Here is a 24,680-nt window from a genome sequence, read left to right as displayed (position 1 = left end):
AGTGAAGACAAATTTTGTGTTAGGTGCTTTACATTGCGTCTAATGTTATTATAGTTAGAGATTTAGCTTTCCTGCACATGCTAATTTCTGGTCTCACTTCTTTATTTTCTTTGTGTTTATGAGTAAGTCCTAGATCTTGCACTTTTCTCCAGAGACCTTTTGATGTGGAAATATCCATGCACTTCGGCTGTCGATAGCACAGCTTCAATCGCAGAAATCGCCGCTGATTCGCTGCCGTCATTCCTTTCAGGAATATTTTCCACCAAATTTCGGAAAAGACGGATCTATGTCTTCCTTTGTTGTGCAATAATGGAAAGGCAGTTGGATATATGTTTACCTCATTATTTGTACTTCCAAAGTCGGCGTGAAAGGTGGATACTTGCGAAAACTGTTGCTACAACACTTGAACTTACCATCCGTAAAGAAGTCTTGTTTACTTCTTAGAGCCTCTCTCCCTGCCATTCCGCTAAAAGCTGTTATCCTGTCTCCTAACATGTCATCGCTTAATAGGAAACTGCTGCCATCATTCTGCCTTGAGGTCAGTTTCTTCTCTTATCTCCTGATCTCTCACATTTTCCTATGATTTTGCTCGCTGGTGGTATAAAATTCTCTTAGTTGCTGCTTTTCAGTGACAAAGCCACATCCTCGATTATGCAAGCAGTCCAACTCCCATGAATATATTTTGGACATAGCAGTCTCTTTCTCTCGTGCACTTTTCTTTGCCTGGTTCCAGTCTTCCTTACTTTCAAGCAAGCGTCATCCGGAGCTTCACATTGATGCTCGAATGCAAAAGCACAGTCGGATCCCTAGTTTTAAGAATTCTTCGGCAATGGTTTGCTTTGTCTCGAACAGCGCCACACCTCATTCCCTTCTTTCTTTCTCTTCCTATGTAGGAATAACCTTCATGGTAGCAGCATATCTTACCGTGTATGATAGTTGTAACTTCCATATCGGAACTATTGTGACAGAAAATCGCACGATGTCAGCTGCAGGACACCTAAACCCATACTAAGGCTACTTGTTCAGACAGTGGACTACTGTGATAGAGGTATATAGGGGTGCAGTTCGTCCGTGTCTAGGGTGCAGGTAGGTGAGAGTAATTACGACGGTCTGGGCGCAGGGGTATACTGTGACAGAAACGGAGAAGGCGTGGGCGCAGACTTCAGACTTAATAGAATGTGGTTGGGCGCTCCTTCCGACTGAAAATGCGTTCCGAACATGGCTCGACGACTTCTTCGCCTCAAAATCACGTGATTTCTAAAGTCGCGGAATCGAAAAGTTGCCTCAGCGTTGGCAGACTGATGTAAATAGTGAGGGAGAATATACGCTACTGACCATTAAAATTGCTACACCACGAAGATGATGTGCTAGAGACGCAAAATTCAACCAACAGGAAGAAGATGCTGTGATATGAAAATTATTAGCTTTTCAGAGCATTCACACAATGTTGGCGCCGGTGGCGACACCTACAACGTGCTGACATGAGAAAAGTTTCCAACCGATTTCTCATACACAAACAGCAGTTGACCGGCGTTTCCTCGTGAAACATTGTTGTGATGCCTCGTGTAAGGAGGAGAAATGCGTACCATCACGTTTCCGACTTTGATAAAGGTCGGATTGTAGCCTATCGCAATTGCGGTTTATCGTATCGCGACATCGCTGCTCGCATTGGTCGAGATCCAATGACTGTTAGCAAAATATGGAATCGGTGGTTTCAGGACTGTAACACGGAACGCCGTGCTGGATCCCAACGGCCGCGTATCACTAGCAGTCGAGATGACAGGCATCTTATCCGCATGGCTGTAACCGATCGTGCAACCACGTCTCGATCCCTGAGTCAACAGATGGGGACGTTTGCAAGACAACCGCCTGCACGAACAGTTCGACGACGTTTGCAGCAGCATGGACTATCAGCTCGGAGACTATGGCTGCGCTTGCCCTTGACGCTGCATCACAGACAGGAGCGCCTGCACTGGTGTACTCTACGACGAACCTGGGTGCACGAATGGCAAAACGTCATTTTTCCGGATGAATCCAGATTCTGTTTACAGCATCATGGTCGCATTCGTGTTTGGCGACATCGTGGTGAACGCAGATTGGAAGCGTGTATTTATCATCGCCATACTGGCGTATCAACAGGCGTGATGGTATGGGGTACCACTGGTTACACGTCTCTGACACCTCTTGTTCGCATTGACGGCACTTTGAACAGTGGACGTTACATTTCAGAAGTGTTACGACTTGTGGCTCTACCCTTCATTCGATCCCTTTGAAACCCTACATTTCAGCAGGATAATGCACGACCGCATGTTGAAGGTCCTGTACGGGCCTTTCTGGATACAGAAGATGTTCGACTGCTGCCCTGGCCAGCACATTCTCCAGATCTCTCACCAATTGGAAACGTCTGGTCAATGGTGGCCGAGCAACTGGCTCGTCACAATACGCAAGTCACTACTCTTGATGAACTGTGGTATCGTGTTGAAGTTGCATGAGCAGCTGTACCTGTACACGCCATCCAACCTTTGTTTGACTCAATGCCCAGGAGTATCAAGGCCGTTACTATGGCCAGAGGTGGTTATTCTGGGTACTGATTTCTCTGGATCTATGCACCCAAATTGCGTGAAAATGTAATCACATGTCAGTTCTAGTATAATATGTTTGTCGAATGAATACCCGTTTATCATCTGCATTTCTTCTTGATGTAGCAATTTTAATGGCCAGTAGTGAATTATTTATGACTAAAGCCTCTTATGTTTATCTGTTGTGTTTTTTAAATTTATGGAAAAACGCTCCGACCTTATGCACCAACCTAATACTTCGACGATGTGAAGCAACAAAGTCAGGCACTGATGACCTTTTTGCCTAGCGCCCTCAGCCATAAACCATCAACAATAAAGGCAAATTTTGGTGTTTCAAGGATTGGAAAGAGCTATAATCTGTGCATTGAGGTTAGGGATAGAATCCGATTGCCTGGAAAATAATCCAGTGGTATATCAATGTCGGTAAATATCAATTTCAGCTGTAACTGCTAGAGCAAAAACCTACTGTTCACCGATTGTTTTGATTGCAGTGATCTCTATACTCTCTGCATGTCGAACTCCAGCCGGCCAAAGATGCTCATATTTCGTTTCGTGCCTAATTACAACGTGGCTGCCACGGAATATCACGAGAACGCAAAATTAAAATACTTTTAGATTCTGCTCCCACATCGGTCTATTACATCGTATGTTGATATAAAGTTCAAAGCCAGAAGTAAGTTAAGAATTCCTTATCACATACAGACCGATGGAAATTTTTTTGCATAACTACAAAGTAGCAGACTATGCATATGACAAGAATCTGCAGGCACGCCAAAGTTCAATACTCTGAGATTAGAGTTCTACACCAAGGTAGTTGTGAGTGTCTCTTTAAACAGCATCATAGATCATAGGTGATGTGTCAGGACAACACGGAATTCAACTTCTACACAACTACACAAGCTCAGCACAATAGGCCGTGGGGGGGCGGGGGGGGGGGGGGGCGGGGGGGGCGTAGGCTGGACCAAGTACCAAAGTACCAAGTGACATCAGGCAGTCACCATCGACAGTTGCACTGAACTTTTATTTGGTACATTTAAACAAGACAAATAAAACAATCAACACATTTTTAAAATTACCATTTAGGTAAAAGCAAGTTACTTCAAAATTTAAACATTCGTAAACCACGGCCCTTATGGCCTATTACTCATTTAGTGAAATGAGTTAAAAATTATTTACTCACAAACTATGATCAACCTGAAGAACAATTTACTAAAATTTAACGAAGAATTGTAGTCTTACGTTACTGCAGTGATTGGTATTACCAAAGTAATTCAGAGTACATGCAACAACAAATCAGGTACCATGGCACACAACGACGTAACTTAAATGGCAGACACCCTACAATGTAGGATATAAAAGATAAAATGTCATGTGACCAAGCAACCTCGTGGGAAGCGCGCGCACGCACGCACTCGGGCTCGGCATGGACCCCCAAACGGGAGCAAGCAACGGTCACGAAAAGGCACGAAAAATCCCAGAACTAATGGGTATCTACAACAGATTGACATCTGCCTTAAGTAACTTGGAACAATAATTCATTACAGCACATCACTAACCTATTAATGAACATCAGCTAAGCAGTACAAATGTATTATCTTATGTGCGTAAGGCCAGTTATACATCAAGCCGCGAAGGAACTAGATACACGGCCAGCCGGCTCGCGCGGGCAAAGAGGGCGGAAAACACACAACAGCACAAGCTGCACGCAACTCAGGACCACGCACCCGCTACCAAGACAAACAGCAGAAGTCCCGATAAAACGAAATCAAATGCAGTAACTAGAGTGCAGGCTACCGGTATATCGAGACTGCCCCCCCCCCCCCCCCCGCCCCTTCCTACCCCCGACGCAAAACACAAGGCGACTTACAGCAAATAGCCACACTTAAATTTTTGATTAAATCAGAATTACCATATCCACATACTGCCATCGAAGGAATTCTTGTACTTTCATTAACAGAATCAGTTTCAAGCTATTTAAACACACAATAACCCCAGGCCTCTCAGTAACTTGTAAAAATTAATGAAACTACTCATTTAGAATTAGATACGTGTCTTTCACACAAACTATCACCAGATAGAAACGTAACAGTAAAGTCATTGCAAATCGCAGCAAAATATATCCGGGGAAAATTTCATCCATGTATAACTATAGCAACTGGCCAGCTTAACTCAGTCGTGTGATATACAGGGTGTTTCAAAAATGACCGGTATATTTGAAACGGCAATACAAACCAAACGAGCAGCGATAGAAATACACCGTTTGTTGCAATATGCTTGGGACAACAGTACATTTTCAGGCAGACAAACTTTCAAAATTACAGTAGTTACAATTGTCAACAACAGATGGCGCTGCGGTCTGGGAAACTCTATAGTACGATATTTTCCACATATCCACCATGCGTAGCAATAATATGGCGTAGTCTCTGAATGAAATTACCCGAAACCTTTGACAACGTGTCTGGCGGAATGGCTTCACATGCAGATGAGATGTACTGCTTCAGCTGTTCAATTGTTTCTGGATTCTGGCGGTACACCTGGTCTTTCAAGTGTCCCCACAGAAAGAAGTCACAGGGGTTCATGTCTGGCGAATAGGGAGGCCAATCCACGCCGCCTCCTGTATGTTTCGGATAGCCCAAAGCAATCACACGATCATCGAAATATTCATTCAGGAAATTAAAGACGTCGGCCGTGCGATGTGGCCGGGCACCATCTTGCATAAACCACGAGGTGTTCGCAGTGTCGTCTAAGGCAGTTTGTACCGCCACAAATTCACGAAGAATGTCCAGATAGCGTGATGCAGTAATCGTTTCGGATCTGAAAAATGGGCCAATGATTCCTTTGGAAGAAATGGCGGCCCAGACCAGTACTTTTTGAGGATGCAGGGACGATGGGACTGCAACATGGGGCTTTTCGGTTCCCCATATGCGCCAGTTCTGTTTATTGACGAAGCCGTCCAGGTAAAAATAAGCTTCGTCAGTAAACCAAATGCTGCCCACATGCATATCGCCGTCATCAATCCTGTGCACTATATCGTTAGCGAATGTCTCTCATGCAGCAATGGTAGCGGCGCTGAGGGGTTGCTGCGTTTGAATTTTGTACGGATAGAGGTGTAAACTCTAGCGCATGAGACGATACGTGGACGTTGGCGTCATTTGGACCGCAGCTGCAACACGGCGAACGGAAACCCGAGGCCGTTGTTGGATCACCTGCTGCACTAGCTGCGCGTTGCCCTCTGTGGTTGCCGTACGCGGTCGCCCTACCTTTCCAGCACGTTCATCCGTCACGTTCCCAGTCCGTTGAAATTTTTCAAACAGATCCTTTATTGTATCGCTTTTCGGTCCTTTGGTTATATTAAACCTCCGTTGAAAACTTCGTCTTGTTGCAACAACACTGTGTTCTAGGCGGTGGAATTCCAACACCAGAAAAATCCTCTGTTCTAAGGAATAAACCATGTTGTCTACAGCACACTTGCACGTTGTGAACAGCACACGCTTACAGCAGAAAGACGACGTACAGAATGGCGCACCCACAGACTGCGTTGTCGTCTATATCTTTCACATCACTTGCAGCGCCATCTGTTGTTGAAAATTGTAACTACTGTAATTTTGAAAGTTTGTCTGCCTGCAAATGTACTGTTGTCCCAAGCATTTTGCAACAAACGGTGTATTTCTATCGCTGCACGTTTAGTTTTTATTGCCGTTTCAAATATACCGGTCATTTTTGCAAAGGACCAGCCAAACAGTTTTCAATGACGGTTAACACTGACAATAGCAATCGACAACAGAATGAACCAGAACTCCAGACCCTAGCTAAATGTTAATCATCACATCACATACACTTTCACTAGAACCTTGCATACTAAGCAAGTTGAAATTAACAAATTCGAGGACAGACTCAGTAGGAGTAGCAACAGCCGGCCAAGAAAATGAAGTCAACAGCACTGAACCCAGTAGTCGATTCCGGGCACAATTTGCAGCACAAGCAACACCGTTACCCTCTCGCTTGTTTGACAAAGCCAGCCGCCGCAGATCCCGGTGCCAGGAGACATGCAGGAAGCGAGATTCACTAACGGCTTCCCAGTAACGTGACTGCTTCCACGCCGGGGATATTTGCTACGGCTCCGTCACCCGCGTAAACAGCTCATCCTGCTGCCTCGCACGGCGCCTGTACTGTCCGTCAGACTTCCGAAACAACGTTACTGCTCGGCGTCCCAAAGCAAAAATCCTCGCTGCTTGCTAGAGCTTACCCTTCGGTCCCCGATCGGCCCAGTAGGTCGCGCCACCGCGCGCTCTGCGCACACCAACGGAAAGATGATCCATACCGACGGCGGGAATATCGCTGGTCGAGCCACACGGCTCAATACGCTGTATAGACAAAGGAGAAAATCAATAACTGAAGCTTACGACAGTTTCTGAAAGTGAACGTAGAAAATTCTGCTTCTTTCTTTACCATATACTTTCTCAAATACACTCCTGGAAATGGAAAAAAGAACACATTGACACCGGTGTGTCAGACCCACCATACTTGCTCCGGACACTGCGAGAGGGCTGTACAAGCAATGATCACACGCACGGCACGGCGGACACACCAGGAACCGCGGTGTTGGCCGTCGAATGGCGCTAGCTGCGCAGCATTTGTGCACCGCAGCCGTCAGTGTCAGCCAGTTTGCCGTGGCATACGGAGCTCCATCGCAGTCTTTAACACTGGTAGCATGCCGCGACAGCGTGGACGTGAACCGTATGTGCAGTTGACGGACATCGATGTTGTCGCCAGTGGTCGGCGGAAGGTGCACGTGCCCGTCGACCTGGGACCGGACCGCAGCGACGCACGGATGCACGCCAAGACCGTAGGATCCTACGCAGTGCCGTAGGGGACCGCACCGCCACTTCCCACCAAATTAGGGACACTGTTGCTCCTGGGGTATCGGCGAGGACCATTCGCAACCGTCTCCATGAAGCTGGGCTATGGTCCCGCACACCGTTAGGCCGTCTTCCGCTCACGCCCCAACATCGTGCAGCCCGCCTCCAGTGGTGTCGCGACAGGCGTGAATGGAGGGACGAATGGAGACGTGTCGTCTTCAGCGATGAGAGTCGCTTCTGCCTTGGTGCCAATGATGGTCGTATGCGTGTTTGGCGCCGTGCAGGTGAGCGCCACAATCAGGACTGCATACGACCGAGGCACACAGGGCCAACACCCGGCATCATGGTGTGGGGAGCGATCTCCTACACTGGCCGTACACCACTGGTGATGGTCGAGGGGACACTGAATAGTGCACGGTACATCCAAACCGTCATCGAACCCATCGTTCTACCATTCCTAGACCGGCAAGGGAACTTGCTGTTCCAACAGGACAATGCACGTCCGCATGTATCCCGTGCCACCCAACGTGCTCTAGAAGGTGTAAGTCAACTACCCTGGCCAGCAAGATCTCCGGATCTGTCCCCCATTGAGCATGTTTGGGACTGGATGAAGCGTCGTCTCACGCGGTCTGCACATCCAGCACGAATGCTGGTCCAACTGAGGCGCCAGGTGGAAATGGCATGGCAAGCCGTTCCACAGGACTACATCCAGCATCTCTACGATCGTCTCCATGGGAGAATAGCAGCCTGCATTGCTGCGAAAGGTGGATATACACTGTACTAGTGCCGACATTGTGCATGCTCTGTTGCCTGTGTCTATGTGCCTGTGGTTCTGTCAGTGTGATCATGTGATGTATCTGACCCCAGGAATGTGTCAATGAAGTTTCCCCTTCCTGGGACAATGAATTCATGGTGTTCTTATTTCAATTTCCAGGAGTGTATTTTGAACCTGCAGATATTCACGATATTAACGACATACAGCCATACTGTACCAACTGTCAGAGAAAGTTTTTATGGTGACGGGACAGTGCACTGTTAGAACACCGTAAACTGTTGTCTTCATCAGTGTCTCATATTCGCAAGGGACCAGTTTCACCACAAAATACAGCGTTATGAAGTAGTTCATTGAAACTTCCATGCAGATTAAAACTGTGTGCCCGACCGGGACTCGAACTCTGGACCTTTGCCTTTCGCGGGCAAGTGCTCTACCATCTGAGCTACCGAAGCACGACTCACGCCCGGTACTCACAGCTTTACTTCTGCCAGTATCTCGTCTCCTGCCTTCCAAACTCTACAGAAGCTCTCCTGCAAACCGTGCAGAACTAGCACTCCTGAAAGAAAGGATATAGCGGAGACATGGCTTAGCCACAGCCTGGGGGATGTTTCCAGAATGAGATTTTCACTCTGCAGCGGAGTGTGCGCTGATATGAAACTTCGGTAGCTCAGATGGACAGTCTGCTTTAGGCGGCGGCGCGGCACGGACCAGCTGTCCCGGCCGCGGGCGCGCTTGGACGAGGAAGTGTCTACACCGCCGGTACTCGCGTGTGTTGTTGTCTGACTCGATCGCCATGGCACACAATTTTCGAAAGACTACGCTCCAATTTATGTTCAACAACGAATTTGCCAGACCCAAAGCTTTCGAAATAGAGCGTTTTTTGAGGGAAGAAGTTCGTTTATCTGCTGCAGACATAATTGGAATACACCTGTCCATTGTAAGCAGTACAATGTACGTAAAGATGACCGATGAAGCTGCGTGTGAAAGAACTCTCTCCGCTGCTCAAAGAGGATTTAAATTTCGAGACTCTGATGGCCATATCAGCGATGTAACAGTAGCTCCTCCAGGATTGGGTGTGAGGGTCATTCGGATCTTTGAATTGCCGTTTGAGGTGCCAGAATCGATAGTTACTGAATCGCTGCGACCATATGGAACGATACTTAGTCATACGCCTGAACGCTGGGCAAGTTTTAGTACCTATCCTGTGCTAAACGGCGTGCGACAGGTGCGGATCGTCCTTACTAAACATATCCCGTCTTATTTATACATTGGCGGATGCCGAGCTATTGTGATCTACGATGGCCAGCCGCCCACCTGTTCTGGCTGTGGCGGAGAAGGACATATCCGCTCGGAGTGCATACAACGCCGCGTCGTGCAACTGCCACATGAAGAAGCGTCACAGCGAGAAGTTCCCACCCAACTGCCGATGACGTACGTGTCGGTGGCCCGCCGGGAGGTGTTGCCTAGTTCGGAGCGTGACAAGGACGTGTTTATGCAAGAGCAGACCGAGTTACGGGAGCATAGAGGTGACTCGGAGAATGTCCCTAGACCATCGTCACGTCAGGTGAGGGAGGAACCTTCCGAAAATTCACATGAAGCACGCGGCGTGGAAGTAGAGGTCGAGACAGTGGCGCCGGCAACGGACCAACGAACGATCGACGAACACAGTGAGGCAGCAGAGGGCAGGGCACGCAAACAGCGATCGCCGAAGCGTCGCAAAAAGCGTCACCATAGTTCGGGTCACACGTCGCCCCCTAGCCTAGGGGACACGGAAGGTATTCTAGCCGAAGAACTGTCTGACACAGAACACGTGCCTTTAGAGGACGCTGACAGGATTCCGTCCGATGGTGACCGGATGTCCTGCCTTTCAGATGGTCCCTCTTCATTGACACCGACTGACCCAGCGCTGCCGACGAAGGAGTCAGGGATACCAATGTCCCAGCAGCCACGTCGAAATACATCAGAGGACGTTTCTCGGATGGATGACCACTGCGACTGGGCCGAACCAGTCGAAGACATACAGGAATTGCCACCCCCTAATGATGACCACTCACCTACAAGATGCACACCACGGAACGACAACAAAGGAGGGCAGCCCGTTGGCGGGCACCCCTCTGAGCACGAATAGTGGATTAAAGCCCTTGGAGTCCTCAATGACATGACACGAGCATGACAACGACAACGAACCAAGCATATAAGGTGGGCACAGTGAACATTAACACCGCACTTTCGCTTGCAAAGATGCAACTTCTCCGGGACATGATTTACTCCACTGACGTTGATATTCTGCTGATGCAGGAAATCTGCAATGCTGCTTTTCCCGACGTGCATGGATACAACACTTACCTAGCGCCGACTGCAGATGGAGGACGTGGCACAGCGATACTAGTCCGGGAAGGGATTCCGATGTGTGACCTCGATTACCTTCCTTCGGCTCGGGGTTTGGCTATGACCGTGAACGGCATTCGTATCGTCAACATCTATGCAATCTGACAATCGACAGGCGCGTGCACGCTTCTACTCGGAGGAGATTGCCCCCCCCCCCCCATTCCATGGGAGGTATGACCACATCTTGGTAGGGGGGGATTTTAACTGTGTACTCACACCGAAGGATCAAACTCCTAATTTCAGCTCCTGCCACGCATTGAACACTATCTGCCGGGACATGGCCCTTATGGACACGTGGGAGAAGATCCATGGGCAGCGAGAGGGCTACACGTATTTTACTACCCACTCGGCGAGCAGGCTGGATCGGATTTATGTTTCTGACGGATTAAGAGATCACGTGCTGGCTGCTGAACGTTGGCCCACAGCTTTTACGGATCACCTTGCATATTTATGCACGTTAACCCTCCCACGGCAGAGGGTCTGGCGGAGTCGTAGTTCCTGGAAACTTAATTCATCCTTATTGGTGGATCTCGAATGTCGCCAGCGGATCGAAGAAACATGGCAGACTTGCACTCGCCGTCTGCCGCTGCACCATACGGTTCTTTCGTGGTGGCTGCAGTGTGCAAAACCGGCGATACGAAGAGCTCTCATCACGTATGGGAAGGAAAAAGCGAAATGGCTCCGAGATACACTTGATTATTACTACATGGTGCTCCGCGACCTGTCCTCCAGGGCCCCATCGCCTGAGCGTCAAGCGGAAGGCCATCGCATTCAGGCCTGCATTTTATCGATCACGAAACGTCGACTGGAGGGACTTTCGATCCGTGCTCGGTGCTTGGACAACGTCGATGGCGAACGTATTGGCATGCATCATGTGTCCAAGGGACATGCGCGTAATCGCCGATCCCTAATCACAGTCCTCCATGATGACGATGGTCGGCCCTTGACGTCACAACAGGACATTGCTGCTGAGTTTCTGGAGCATTACCGCCTCCTTTTCACTGGGACGCCGACGGACAATCGGACAGGAGAAGAAATTTTGCGACAGATGCAAACGGAGGTGGATGGTCCGGATGCAGAGGCGCTATTGGAACCCCTAACGGAAGATGACACCCGGGGCGCACTCGCGAAGGGTGCGGTGCATAAATCCCCTGGGCCAGATGGGTTGACACTCGAATTTTACCGCGCATTTGCGGATTTACTGATGTCCCAGTTGGTATTGATGTATAATGAGTTATTGAGCCCTGACACGGACGTTCCGTCGCAGTTCATGGCGGGACTACTTATACCAATACCGAAATCGACAGCGAGTGTCAGCGCCCATCAATTTAGACCGCTCACGATGCTCAATACTGATTATAAGATCTTTGCGCGAATGTTGGCAGCAAGACGCAAGACTGTAATATCCAAGACAATACCACCAGACCAGGCATGTCTAGGGGTTCGGAGCAACATACATTTGCAAGTAGGCTGTTTATGTTTTCTTTATGTAAGTAGGCTGTTTATGTTTTCTTATTGGCAACGTTACGTAGCGCTCTATATGAATATCACTGGCTGTGCTGTGTGCAGTCTGTGGCTAGTTTGCATTGTTGTCTGCCATTGTAGTGTTGGGCAGCGGCAGCTGGATGTGAACAGCGCGTAGCGTTGCGCAGTTGGAGGTGAGCCGCCAGCAGTGGTGGATGTGGGGAGAGAAATGGCGGAGTTTTGATATTTGTAAGAATGGATGTTATGAACTGCTATATATATTATGACTATTAAGGTAAATACAATGTTTGTTCTCTATCAAAATCTTTCATTTGCTAACTATGCCTATCAGTAGTTAGTGCCTTCCGTAGTTTGAATCTTTTATTTAGCTGGCAGTAGTGGCGCTCGCTGTATTGCAGTAGTTCGAGTAACGAAGATTTTTGTGAGGTAAGTGATTTGTGAAAGGTATAGGTTAATGTTAGTCAGGGCCATTGTTTTGTAGGGATTATTGAAAGTCAGATTGCGTTGCGCTAAAAATATTGTGTGTCAGTTTAAGTACAGTCTTGTATAACTTTTCAAAGGGGATGTTTCACATTCTATCCTCGGCGAATACCGTGACGTAATTTCCCTGACGGAAGCTTGTCGCATGCGAGCGGCGTTCGTATCGGTGGATTTTGATCGTGCCTTTGACAGGATCAACCATGATTTCCTTGACTCGACCATGCGACGCATGGCGATACCACAGGATTTTATTACCGTCCTCATGGGGCTCCTTCGCGGCGCTTCTTCGACGGTGAGAGTCAATGGCAGGGAGATAGGAACGATTCCTGTTAGCAGCTCAGTTAGGCAAGGATGTCCCTTGTCGATGATACTGTTTACAACAGCGCTCGAACCATTGATGCAGACTCTTAGACGGACTCTAACAGGCGTCCGACTCCGTGCGAGCTCCTTCACGTGTCGTGCATATGCCGACGACTTGATGATACTCGTCCGGTCGGAGAACGAAGTAACTCAGGTGGTTACCCTTCTTACTACGTACGGAGTAGCTGCAGGAAGCAGGGTCAACATGAATAAAACCAAGATCATGCACATCGGTCGAGGGCTGGACGCTCTGCACAGACCGTTTACGACGGTGGACATCTTGCGATGCTTAGGTGTATTGTTCACCCGATCGCTACGGCAATCAGCGGCGGCGAGCTATGAGGTCTCCTCCAGAACGTCCGACTGCACATACGCAACAATTCACTCCGAACGCACGACCTGCTCCAAAGGGTGGACTACACTAATGTTCACCTGGCCTCGCGACTGCCGCACCTGGCACAGGTACTGCCAATGCCACATGGTATTGCTGACCGATTAATGGCGGCCTTTGGATACTATGTCAGCCAAGGAATGTTGTTTAAGATCAAGTACAAGACTTTAACTCTCCCACACCATTCTGGAGGACTTAACCTCACGGATGTGCGGAACAAGGCTCTAGCTCCATACCTGCGAGCGACGCTACGCACTTGGAACCAACGGCAACACGCCATCACGTCGGCCATCCTGGATGTGCTTCTTCCTACGTCCTTTGAACCACCGGTGGCGGTAGGCACAATCTCGCCCTCTTTTTCTCACGTTGCGCGATTTTTTGTTGATTTTAGTTATGTTCAGTTACAGATACCTTCTACAAGAATCCCCACTACCCGTGAGATATATCGATACTTGCGGCGTCATCATGGCAGCAATGTTGTCGAACTTAAATACCCAACACGAAACTGGCGACAGATTTGGCGAGCTGTCCATACACCTCTCCTCACCACAGCAGCGCGATCGTCATGGTATACACTAATCAACCGCAAGACAGTCAACCGCCAACGATTGTACGATATTCGCATGGCAGATTGCCCGCTCTGCCTTATATGCGGCATGCAGGACACCGACGAACATTCTCTGCAGTGCGGTGAGGCAAAGGATGTTTGGCGGCTGACGCAACGCATCATGGCCCTCCTCCGACGCACCGACGAATCAACGATCACGACGGACGCTTTATTTTTCCCTGACGCTGTATTTTTCCCCTCACAAAAAACTTCGGCAATCCGATGGATTGGAGGACACGCATCGCACTACTTGCTCTCGCGGACCTTGATATCGGGCATGGACTATTGGCATTATCTACTAGAACAACACGAAATCATCCGACGCCACTCTAAATATAAAACGCATTTTGCGAACTTTCTAAGCAGCATGTTTCATAACCCCCCGAAGCGGTGGGGAGTCCCAGCTTTACGTTGATTCGAGGGATAGGATGTCCTCCCAGTGAAGTGACGAGGATGTCACTTCAGTCCTATATTTCTTTCCCTTATTTTTTATATATGATTTTTCTTTTGGGACATTAAAATTAAATTAATAAATAAAATATTATTTTTACTAAAAAAAAGTGGTCAGCGTGACGGATTGCCGTTCTACGGGCCCGAGTTAGATTCCCGGCGAGGTCGGGGATTTTCTCCGCCCAGGGAATGAGTGTTGTGTTTTCTTCATCATCATTTCATCCCCATCCGGCGCGCAGCTCGCCCAATGTGGCGTCAAATGTAACAAGACCTGCACCTAGGCGGCCAGACCTGTCCTGTAAGGGGCCTCCCGGCCAATGACCCCAAATGCTCATTTCCACTGCATATTATATGTGTACCCTCTAGGCACCGAAACGAAACAAACAAAAACCCCAAAAGTACAAAAACAACATCTACCAGTACATTTCTCAAACATCGAAGTAAATCTGTTAGGCTATAAAAATTAAAAAAAAAATTTAAAAAAAAGATGGTAGAGCACTTGCCCGCGAAAGGCAAAGGTCCCGAGTTCGAGTCTCGGTCGGGCACACAGTTTTAATCTGCCAGGAAGTTTCATATCAACGCACACTCCGCTGCAGAGTGAAAACTCTCATTCAAGTAGCTCATTAATTTGTAATTTTATCTCCGGAAAAGTCATTAGTGATCCTGATTCGAGCGATCTTCATTGGTAAACCTTCAACAGCGTAGCCGTGTGCACAAAGTCCTTAACGTACATGTGCACCGTACACGTTACTCAAAATTTTCCATGATTAGGGGCTAACCCAGGAAGCGATCGGATAATAAAGATGTTCTTCCTGAAAATCACGCAAACTGCGGGGTACCATCTACCAATATGTTTAGGTTTATCTTCACTTACCCCTGGAGCCACTTCTGCGTGAATATTGGACGTCTGAAGATATCTGCCGATATTTAGATAGTACGCAAAAGTGCAAATGAACATATTCAGCTTTAACGTCGCATAACTGCCTTACTCTTCTATAGTCTGGAGTTGCTAAATTAGGTTTTTACATGGTTCATAGAAAGGTCGATTTCCCTTACTGGTCGAGCAGTAATTAAATAAGCTTCAAAAGCATTACACGATAAACTTAAATTTCAGGGATCAGGATTTAAAAACAGAAAATGGCTCAGAAGCCTTATACATCAATGTCCCTATATGTTGAAGGGTTTTTAATCAAGCCTCTGGAACGAGAAAAAACGCGGCAAACGCAAAGGAGAGTGTAAACAGTAGGTGGGGAGAAATGCTTTTAAGGGCCTCATGTGGATTGCTTTAATTTTTTCGTTCTTATTCTTTTTTGCCGCATAAACTCATACTCAGATTTCTATCTGGGTGTTTGAACCGATGAGGAACCGTGTTTAAAAGTTAGGGATATAATTTTACAATTCCGCATTAATTAAGGAGGTATAAAAAACGAAACAAACATGCTCTCTAGGGAACAGGGGTTAAGGTGAAAAAAAAATTAAAAAAAGGGAACGGTTATGAATGGATTGTGGGATAAGCAGAGAACAATTTCAGAAAATACACGAACACGCCTGTGCGAGGACGGGTTTCCTCGTTGCCTCAATTGTTTGTGCTGTTCGGTATAAACTGGAGCGAAAAAAAAGTAGAAAAAGAGGTTCGGTAAAAAAAAAAAAAATCAGGCGAACAGCGCCGAGCTGCTCCGTGGAATAGCAACGGCGAGGGTGGAGAGCGGGGAGTTAGGGAGATGAAGGAGAGGGAGAGAGAAGCGAGAGAGAGATATATATGGAGGGAGGGGTGAGAGTGTGAGAGAACAGTCGACAGGCGGCAGCGAGGAGTGGCGAGTAATTCAGATTTGGCGGTGGCGCCGGCGGCGGCGGACGATTAAACTAACGTACGCGGCGAGACATCAGCGCCGAGACCAACGCGGCAAACGGGCGAATCGTCGTTGCCTCTGGACAGCCCTTTTTTCCATATCACTTTGGCTCCTGCTGTTGTTTTGATAAAATTACAGAAAGTAAACAATTATAATACCACTCTAGTTTATCGCCGTCCCAATGGAAAATTGTTTTCATCCCACTGGTCGCAAATGGCGGGTGAAAAAATACACTCGTCCGGTCCGGCCGAAACATATTCACAAACACACGAGCACGGGTACGTGAATTCAGGTGCGTGTACAGAGGTACACAGATGGACATACGCACATTGGTGGCGCCAGCGAAAAATAAATAAAAAAATGTAATTTAGGTTCGCGAGGAAACACTATATTGAGTAAACAACTGTTTTTATAAATGTTTCCCTTTCGCGGTGGCGCAGACCCTTTTTTGTTCATTTTTTCCCTTTTTTTTTTTGTATGCGCATGGCGCGCGATTTCCCGTCAGCCGTATGGCGGCGCGCCATCACAATATTGCGACAGCGTCTGTGTTTGCCGGGCGTCACCGCTGTCCGTAATTAAAAGGACTACGGACGGAAAAATATTTTAATATGAATCGGCGAATCGCAAGCATGTTTTTCCTTCGCGTTGTTTTTGTATCGCACGGATTGCGTTCCGAAAAATGTCACCCCGTGTCCTGTTCCTAAAAATTTCCTTTTTGCTACGTAAAAGAAAAGAAAGGAAGACATGAGACTTCCGTTGTTTGATTAAATGTCTCGCAAAAGGTTTTCCATAAATATTGCAGTATGAACGTACCAGAGTTCGGATTGTTTTGTACGCTCTTAAATTGGACAGGGTGAAAACGGAAGGATTCGTTTACGCACCGTAAATTCTTCTACCGTTCATATTCAACTATACTTGCAATTTTTTTAACTTTCAGACAGTTGGTTTCGAATATCGCATGTGTGTCAGTGTGACGTCACAACATAGAGTTTCTCACACTTCGTTTGTAAATCACAACATGTTCATGTAATTCACACGTTTTTAAACTTTAGGATCTGTACCTCCTGCTTGACGTAACCTTCTTGGCTAAACTTTTCGTGATTGCTAATACGTCTTTAACCCCAGTAATACCAGTGCATTTTCCTTAGAGCACATTATCAAGCGGGAGGGGGTAATTTATGCCCACTCTAAACAATATTCCCTTATTGTTGCGGGCATATATTAACAACATAATTTTTAAAGAGATACAGATGTGTAACTATCGTCCGGAACCAGAATATATCTTTTTTGCACACTGTTAGCAATACTGATGCACTTTTAGTGATGTTTACTGCCGACAGAGAGTGGGAACAGGGGGGTAAAAAAGCAAAATTCGTTAATTGTTGTTGAATTTTACTCACAATATCGTTTTTAAAGAGATATTCATGTGTAAGTATGGTTATGAACCTGAAAGTATTGACTATGACAGTCGCTGGGGAAAGTGACATCTACCACTAAAACTTAAACTTTTGGGTTTAGTGTAACTAAAAAGTTTGAAAATTTATGTAATCTAGTAGAAGAATTCATTAAAAAGCAGCAAATACTGTTTTCAATTTAAAATGTAAAGTAACTCCCTAACTGACAATATTTTTAAAAGGTGATCATCAAGTATACCTCCCCTTTCTCTTGGTATTGCGATGGTTCAGCCTTTCTCTACGCTTATCATTTCGGATGGAGCTCACTGTTGTTAACGACGTAGAAAATTTATTTAATTTCACCTTTGCGGCCGGCTGACTTCCTATCGCCACACTTCTCTTTCATCCTAAGACGAGTGATTCTTGAAGTTTTCTCGGTAATGTAATGAGTATTCCATGCGGTTTCGTGATTGCAGCCATATGACGTCAACAACTTGCAGCGATGTTTCGGCTGACAACAATTCAGACATGCTGAGGTGAGTGTTGTGGACATGTTAGAATATCATTTTAAGACGGCTGAATCGTTTTCACCCGAGTTATCAAAGTACACCTGGTTGCAGTCCCGTGTGTGTGTGTACATAAAGCCGTACACATTATGTATCAATAAAATATGTATCCGAAAGAAGAGAAGTTTTCTAGGCGAATAAATACTGAGTTGCGACCGAATCAAGTAATGATATAGAAAGGAATCTTCTTTGCGTCGCGTTGCCCCACGTTTCGTGGCTTGTTCACAAAATCTGACACTCTCATTAAGGAGAGAGAGCGCTTCCACTACACTACAGTCAGCTGTTGTGTAAATGTATGCTTTTGATGTTTAAGACGTGCTGAAGGCTCTAACCGTCGACTAGCATATATTCATCGGATATTAATTATACTTAAAAACCACCGAATATGTGCTTCAGTTGCCTCGTTGTGACGTTACAGACCTCGACCAACTCCACGTGTGAGGGCGGATTAGGAAAGAGTACCTTCCGTTTACTGTCGTCTGAAGAGCGTGATTGGCTTCACGTGACACTTCCGGCCATATTTACCTTTTCTGTTTTCGTGTGGCGTAGGACGTATTATTATTTTCGGAAGTTTTAACTGATATGATGTCTCATTACCGCGGTTTCCACTGCACTTTTTTGATGCCAGAAGAGAGGTGCGTTAACAGAATTCCTACTGGAGGGAGATATACGGCAAATTATCTTAAAATCTGAGAGTTTTCCACAGGTAAATCATGCAAGAAAGAACTGCACTGTTTTAGCTTGTACAAATACCTAACCAATACTGCTGTGAAATGATGTGCAGTTAAATGCTTGACATATTGGTTTTTCTGTTTGTCTGCGGATGGTTGAAACACTCAACTACAACAGGTGCATAACTAAGTCAACACATATGATCACTGTTTCATTTCGCTTCGCATTTAATGCTAAATTATTGAACAAAGGTAAAAGCTTTTCTTCTTCATTTAACTGCCTATAGTGCACCATTACTTCAGACAGTGAAAAGTACTTAATGTGGTGTCACCGCCAGACACCACACTTGCTAGGTGGTAGCTTTAAATCGGCCGCGGTCCATTAGTACATGTCGGACCCGCGTGTCGCCACTGTCAGTAATTGCAGACCGAGCGCCACCACACGGCAGGTCTAGAGAGACGTACTAGCACTCGCCCCAGTTGTACGACGACTTTGCTAGCGACTACACTGATGAAGCCTTTCTCTCATTTGCCGAGACACAGTTAGAATAGCCTTCAGCTAAGTCCATGGCTACGACCTAGCAAGGCGCCATTAGCCATTTCTAGAGAGAGTCTCACTTGTATCATCAAGAGCGATGTATCACAATGATGGATTAAAGTTAAGTATTACAGCAGCTACGTATTTTTCTTTATAGCATTCATTACGTATCCTGTTTCAGACCTCACGCCAGCCGGCTTGTGTAACGCGTGCATTTCGGCTACTTCCGAGTGGCGTGGCTGTCTTGTTACGCCACAACACTTAAGTTTTAAAAAGAACCATGCGAATGTAATGGAAACAGTAGAGCCAATATTTTTAATCCTCGATATCTTATAGCTGTTCCTTTGCTGGACTAAGCAGCTTTAGTTGGAAATGTATGTGCCTCAAACAATGTTTGTTATACACAATAGTCGAAATATACAGTTAGTCAATTAGTTACTTGTTCCATAGATCATATTCACGATAAATGTTATGACGTGGAACGCGTTCGCTGAAGAAACACAGAACACATACAGATATAAAAAACGCCGAAAAAATATTTGCATGGAAACACTCTGGGCATTTACAGCTATTTCTGTAAAAATGACTAGTAATTTCCATTCAAGAATTCTTCTAAGAAATAGATGGGCTTTGTAAGAAGAAACGTCTTTAATCTGCATTTGGAAACACAGCTGCTATGTGGTGCTACAAAATAATGCTGAAGATAAAATGGGCAGATCGTGTAAATAATGAGGAGGTAATCAATCGAACTGGAGGAAAAGAAATTCATGGTTCGACTTGACTAAAGAAGGGAAATGTTGATAGGACAAATTCTGAGGCATCAACGAATTGTCAGTTTGGTATTGGAGGAAAGTGTGGAGTATAAAAACTGCAGAGAGAGCCAGAGGAAAGAATACAGTATGTAAGTTAAAATGGTCGTAGGTTGAAGGTGTGTTTCGGAGTTGAAGAGGCTTCCACAGGATTAACGTGGTGAGTTGCATCTAACCAGTCCTCGGACTGTAGACCACAACAGAAATAATTGTGACGCGTGTTATTTCCTCTAGGTAGGCCAGTTCCATATAGTATCTACGTTCATAGGCTTAGCCCTGCTAAATTGATGGACGATATGACTACATCCTAAGACAGTAAATATTTTTGTTAGGGAAAATTGTTGTGGGTTCCTAACTGATAACGTTTTAGGAAATAACTCTTCTACATCCACATCTTATTTATTTGGTCATATAAGTAATTTGTAGGCCGAACTGCTTTACACAGAGTACTCATCATCACATGCCTAATTTCAGTGAGCATGAGCACCTGATAATGAGGCTTCGACTTACAAGAAGTTGTGATTCAAGAAATAAACACACATAGAATGTCTGTGGACTAGATACTTCCTGAAAGGTTATATATGTTTTCCCTTTGTGTCATTAGCTCTTCTGTCAACATCTCGGCGTCAAAATAGCACTTATACCTAAATTCCTCAGTTATTTGTTGGATAAAATCCAATCTCTTTCTTCCATTACAAGTTTTACTCTCTACAGCTCCCACAAATACCACGGAAGTTATTCCTTGGTATCTTAACATATGTCCTGCCAGCTTACCATTCTGCCTAACATTGAACAGTTTTCTGCAACACCACATCTCAACCGCTTTCGATTTTCTTCTTTACGTACATTCCTAGAAATGTAGTCCTCAAATTGCGGCCGATATTTGATACTGTTAGGTGTCTGTTCATGGTGAACGCTTTCTTTCCCTGTGATAGACCGCATTTTGTGTGTCATTGCTTCATCCATCATGTATTGTTTTTCTTACAAGGTAGCACAATTCCTTCACTCCTTGGTCCTGAATTTTGATGTCAAGTTTATCACTAAACTAATTTCTGCCACTCTTCATTACTTTCGTTTTTCTTCGGTTTTCTCTCAATCCATATCCTGTTGTCATTTGATTGTTTAGTTCGTTTCACAGCTCCAGTAATTGTTCTTCACATTCACTGAGGATAGCAGTGTTATCAACGAACATTGTCAGTGATGTCCTTGCACCCTAAATTTTAATACCACTTCTTTCTTCCATTTCCGTAGTTACTGCTTCGATTTATAGATTCAACACTAGGGGCGAAAGACTGCATCCCTGTGTTATACTGTATCACACAGTTTCAAATGCAAGCACTCTGTTCATAATCTTCCATTCCTAATTTTACCTCTTAGTTCTTGCACACATTGTTTATTTACCCTTCCTTTTCTACTGCATGTACTTACTTTCCTGAGAATTTAGAACATCACGTTACATTTTTGTACGATTTTTGTGGGTAGATAGTCCTATAAACGTGTCTAGCGCTTCTTAAGCCATTATTCATCGCATTCTCAGAACAGACTCTGGTGCGTTTACCTCCCGGGAAACCAAGCTTAATGTCATCTAACATATCCTCAGTTTTCTATTCTTCTGTGTGTGTGTTTTTCTTTTTCTTTTTTTTTCTTTTTTTTTTTTTTTTTTTTTTGTCGGTAACTTGAATACATGCACTGTTAAACTAAATGTGTGATTGGTCTTGCAGTTATCCGCCTTTTTTATCTTCGGCATTGTGTGAAATATATGAAACGTCCCCTTTGAACATTTATACATGACTGTGCTTAAACTGACACACAATATTTTTAGCGCAACGCAATCTGACTTTCAGAAATCCCTACAAAAGAATGGCCCTGACTAACATTAACCTATACCTTTCAAAAATCACTTACCTCACCAAAAATCTTCGTTACTCGAACTACTGCAATACAGCGAGCGCCACTACTGCCAGCTAAATAAAAGATTCAAACTACGGAAGGCACTAACTACTGATAGGCATAGTTAGCAAATGAAAGATTTTAATAGAGAACAAACAATGTATTTACCTTAATAGTGTTGAAAAATCATAATATACATAGCAATTCATAATATCCAGTATTACAAATTTCAAAACTCCGCCATCTCTCTCCCCACATCCACCACTGCTGGCGGCTCACCTCCAACTGCGCAACGCTACGCGCTGTTAACATCCAGCTGCCCCTCTACAATGGCAGACAACAATGCAAACTAGCCACAGACTGCACACAGCACAGCCAGTGATTTTCATACAGAGCGCTATGTGGCATTACCAATATAAAAATCTAAACAGCCTACTTACAGATATATTTCTGAAAGTGTGATAGTATGCCTTTAGACTCATAGATTCGACGACCACCTCGAATAGTCGTGTAGTTGTCACTTTCCCCTTTGACATTCGAAATTTCGAACGGAAGTTATCTACGTCTTCCACCTTATTTGACCGGAAATCTTCCAAAGCTCTACTGAACTCTATATTACTGGGTGCTCCATATCATCCATATCAAATCCCTTCCTTCATCTAACACATTGACATTTCCTCCTCTCATAGAGACCTTCAATCCACTCTTTATATTTATATACTTTCTCCTCATGTAAGGGAGGAGTCGAAAGAATTCTACGTCCGCATTCACGTAACAGTGGCGTCTTTCACGCAGCTCAGCTCTGTTGACACTAGGCGAGAAAGAAGAGACGCGAGATCTAATTAAACCATGATTACGCGGCATTCATAACAATTTCCGTGTGGGCAGCGCTGTGGGAGCGCACAGACATAATTGGCTGATTGTCATCAAGTGGCGTGTAAACAGGCTGGAAACCCGATGATACCTTAACGGCAATTAGTGCAGCGCTGCCCGCCCGGAAACTGTTTGTGCCCATTAGTTCAGCCGGGGAACTAATTGCATTATTGAGTGGCGCACCTTTGTGAGGATTACGCTAGATTAACTTAATTGGCGGGCGCCGCAGCGATGACACGGTAGGAATCCTTGCCGCCGGCGCCGGGCAGGGTCTTCCCGCGCTGGGGCTCGGGCCTGCCTCGCACGCGTGCGGGGATGCGTTCCGTGCAGCCAGCTCCCCCCTGTGATGTTAACAGAGCGGCGGGCGGGCGGTGGTCGCACGGCGTATCATGAACACGCAGCGCCGCGACTGCGCTACCGGTCATCCGTGGTCGCGCATCAGTACAAAGCTTAATAACCAAGTACGGTTGTCATGAAGTCAACAGATAGCGAGTGTACAGTGTGTGAAGTTAGTGTAGTAGTTGATGAATAGACGTGGATGAAGAGTGTAGTACGCAGATGCGGATCACAAAAAGCGGGGTGATGAAGGTCATGACGTGTAACGCCGGAAATGCATATCCTCCTATTTCCATCTATTGTACTATAGATTTTTCCTTTATTTGCTACCTGAAGATATGACATTTCAGTGTCTTTATATATTGTAATTGTTTTACTGTTTGTATATATATATACACTCCTGGATATTGAAATAAGAACACCGTGAATTCATTGTCCCAGGAAGGGGAAACTTTATTGACACATTCCTGGGGTCAGATACATCACATGATCACACTGACAGAACCACAGGCACATAGACACAGGCAACAGAGCATGCACAATGTCGGCACTAGTACAGTGTATATCCACCTTTCGCAGCAATGCAGGCTGCTATTCTCCCATGGAGACGATCGTAGAGATGCTGGATGTAGTCCTGTGGAACGGCTTGCCATGCCATTTCCACCTGGCGCCTCAGTTGGACCAGCGTTCGTGCTGGACGTGCAGACCGCGTGAGACGACGCTTCATCCAGTCCCAAACATGCTCAATGGCGGACAGATCCGGAGATCTTGCTGGCCAGGGTAGTTGACTTACACCTTCTGGAGCACGTTGGGTGGCACGGGATACATGCGGACGTGCATTGTCCTGTTGGAACAGCAAGTTCCCTTGCCGGTCTAGGAATGGTAGAACGATGGGTTCGATGACGGTTTGGATGTACCGTGCACTATTCAGTGTCCCCTCGACGATCACCAGTGGTGTACGGCCAGTGTAGGAGATCGCTCCCCACACCATGATGCCGGGTGTTGGCCCTGTGTGCCTCGGTCGTATGCAGTCCTGATTGTGGCGCTCACCTGCACGGCGCCAAACACGCATACGACCATCATTGGCACCAAGGCAGAAGCGACTCTCATCGCTGAAGACGACACGTCTCCATTCGTCCCTCCATTCACGCCTGTCGCGACACCACTGGAGGCGGGCTGCACGATGTTGGGGCGTGAGCGGAAGACGGCCTAACGGTGTGCGGGACCGTAGCCCAGCTTCATGGAGACGGTTGCGAATGGTCCTCGCCGATACCCCAGGAGCAACAGTGTCCCTAATTTGCTGGGAAGTGGCGGTGCGGTCCCCTACGGCACTGCGTAGGATCCTACGGTCTTGGCGTCCATCCGTGCGTCGCTGCGGT

Source organism: Schistocerca cancellata, chromosome 7 (genome assembly GCF_023864275.1).
Source record: "Schistocerca cancellata isolate TAMUIC-IGC-003103 chromosome 7, iqSchCanc2.1, whole genome shotgun sequence".
Classification (NCBI taxonomy): domain Eukaryota; kingdom Metazoa; phylum Arthropoda; class Insecta; order Orthoptera; family Acrididae; genus Schistocerca; species Schistocerca cancellata.
This window is presented reverse-complemented; position numbering follows the sequence as displayed.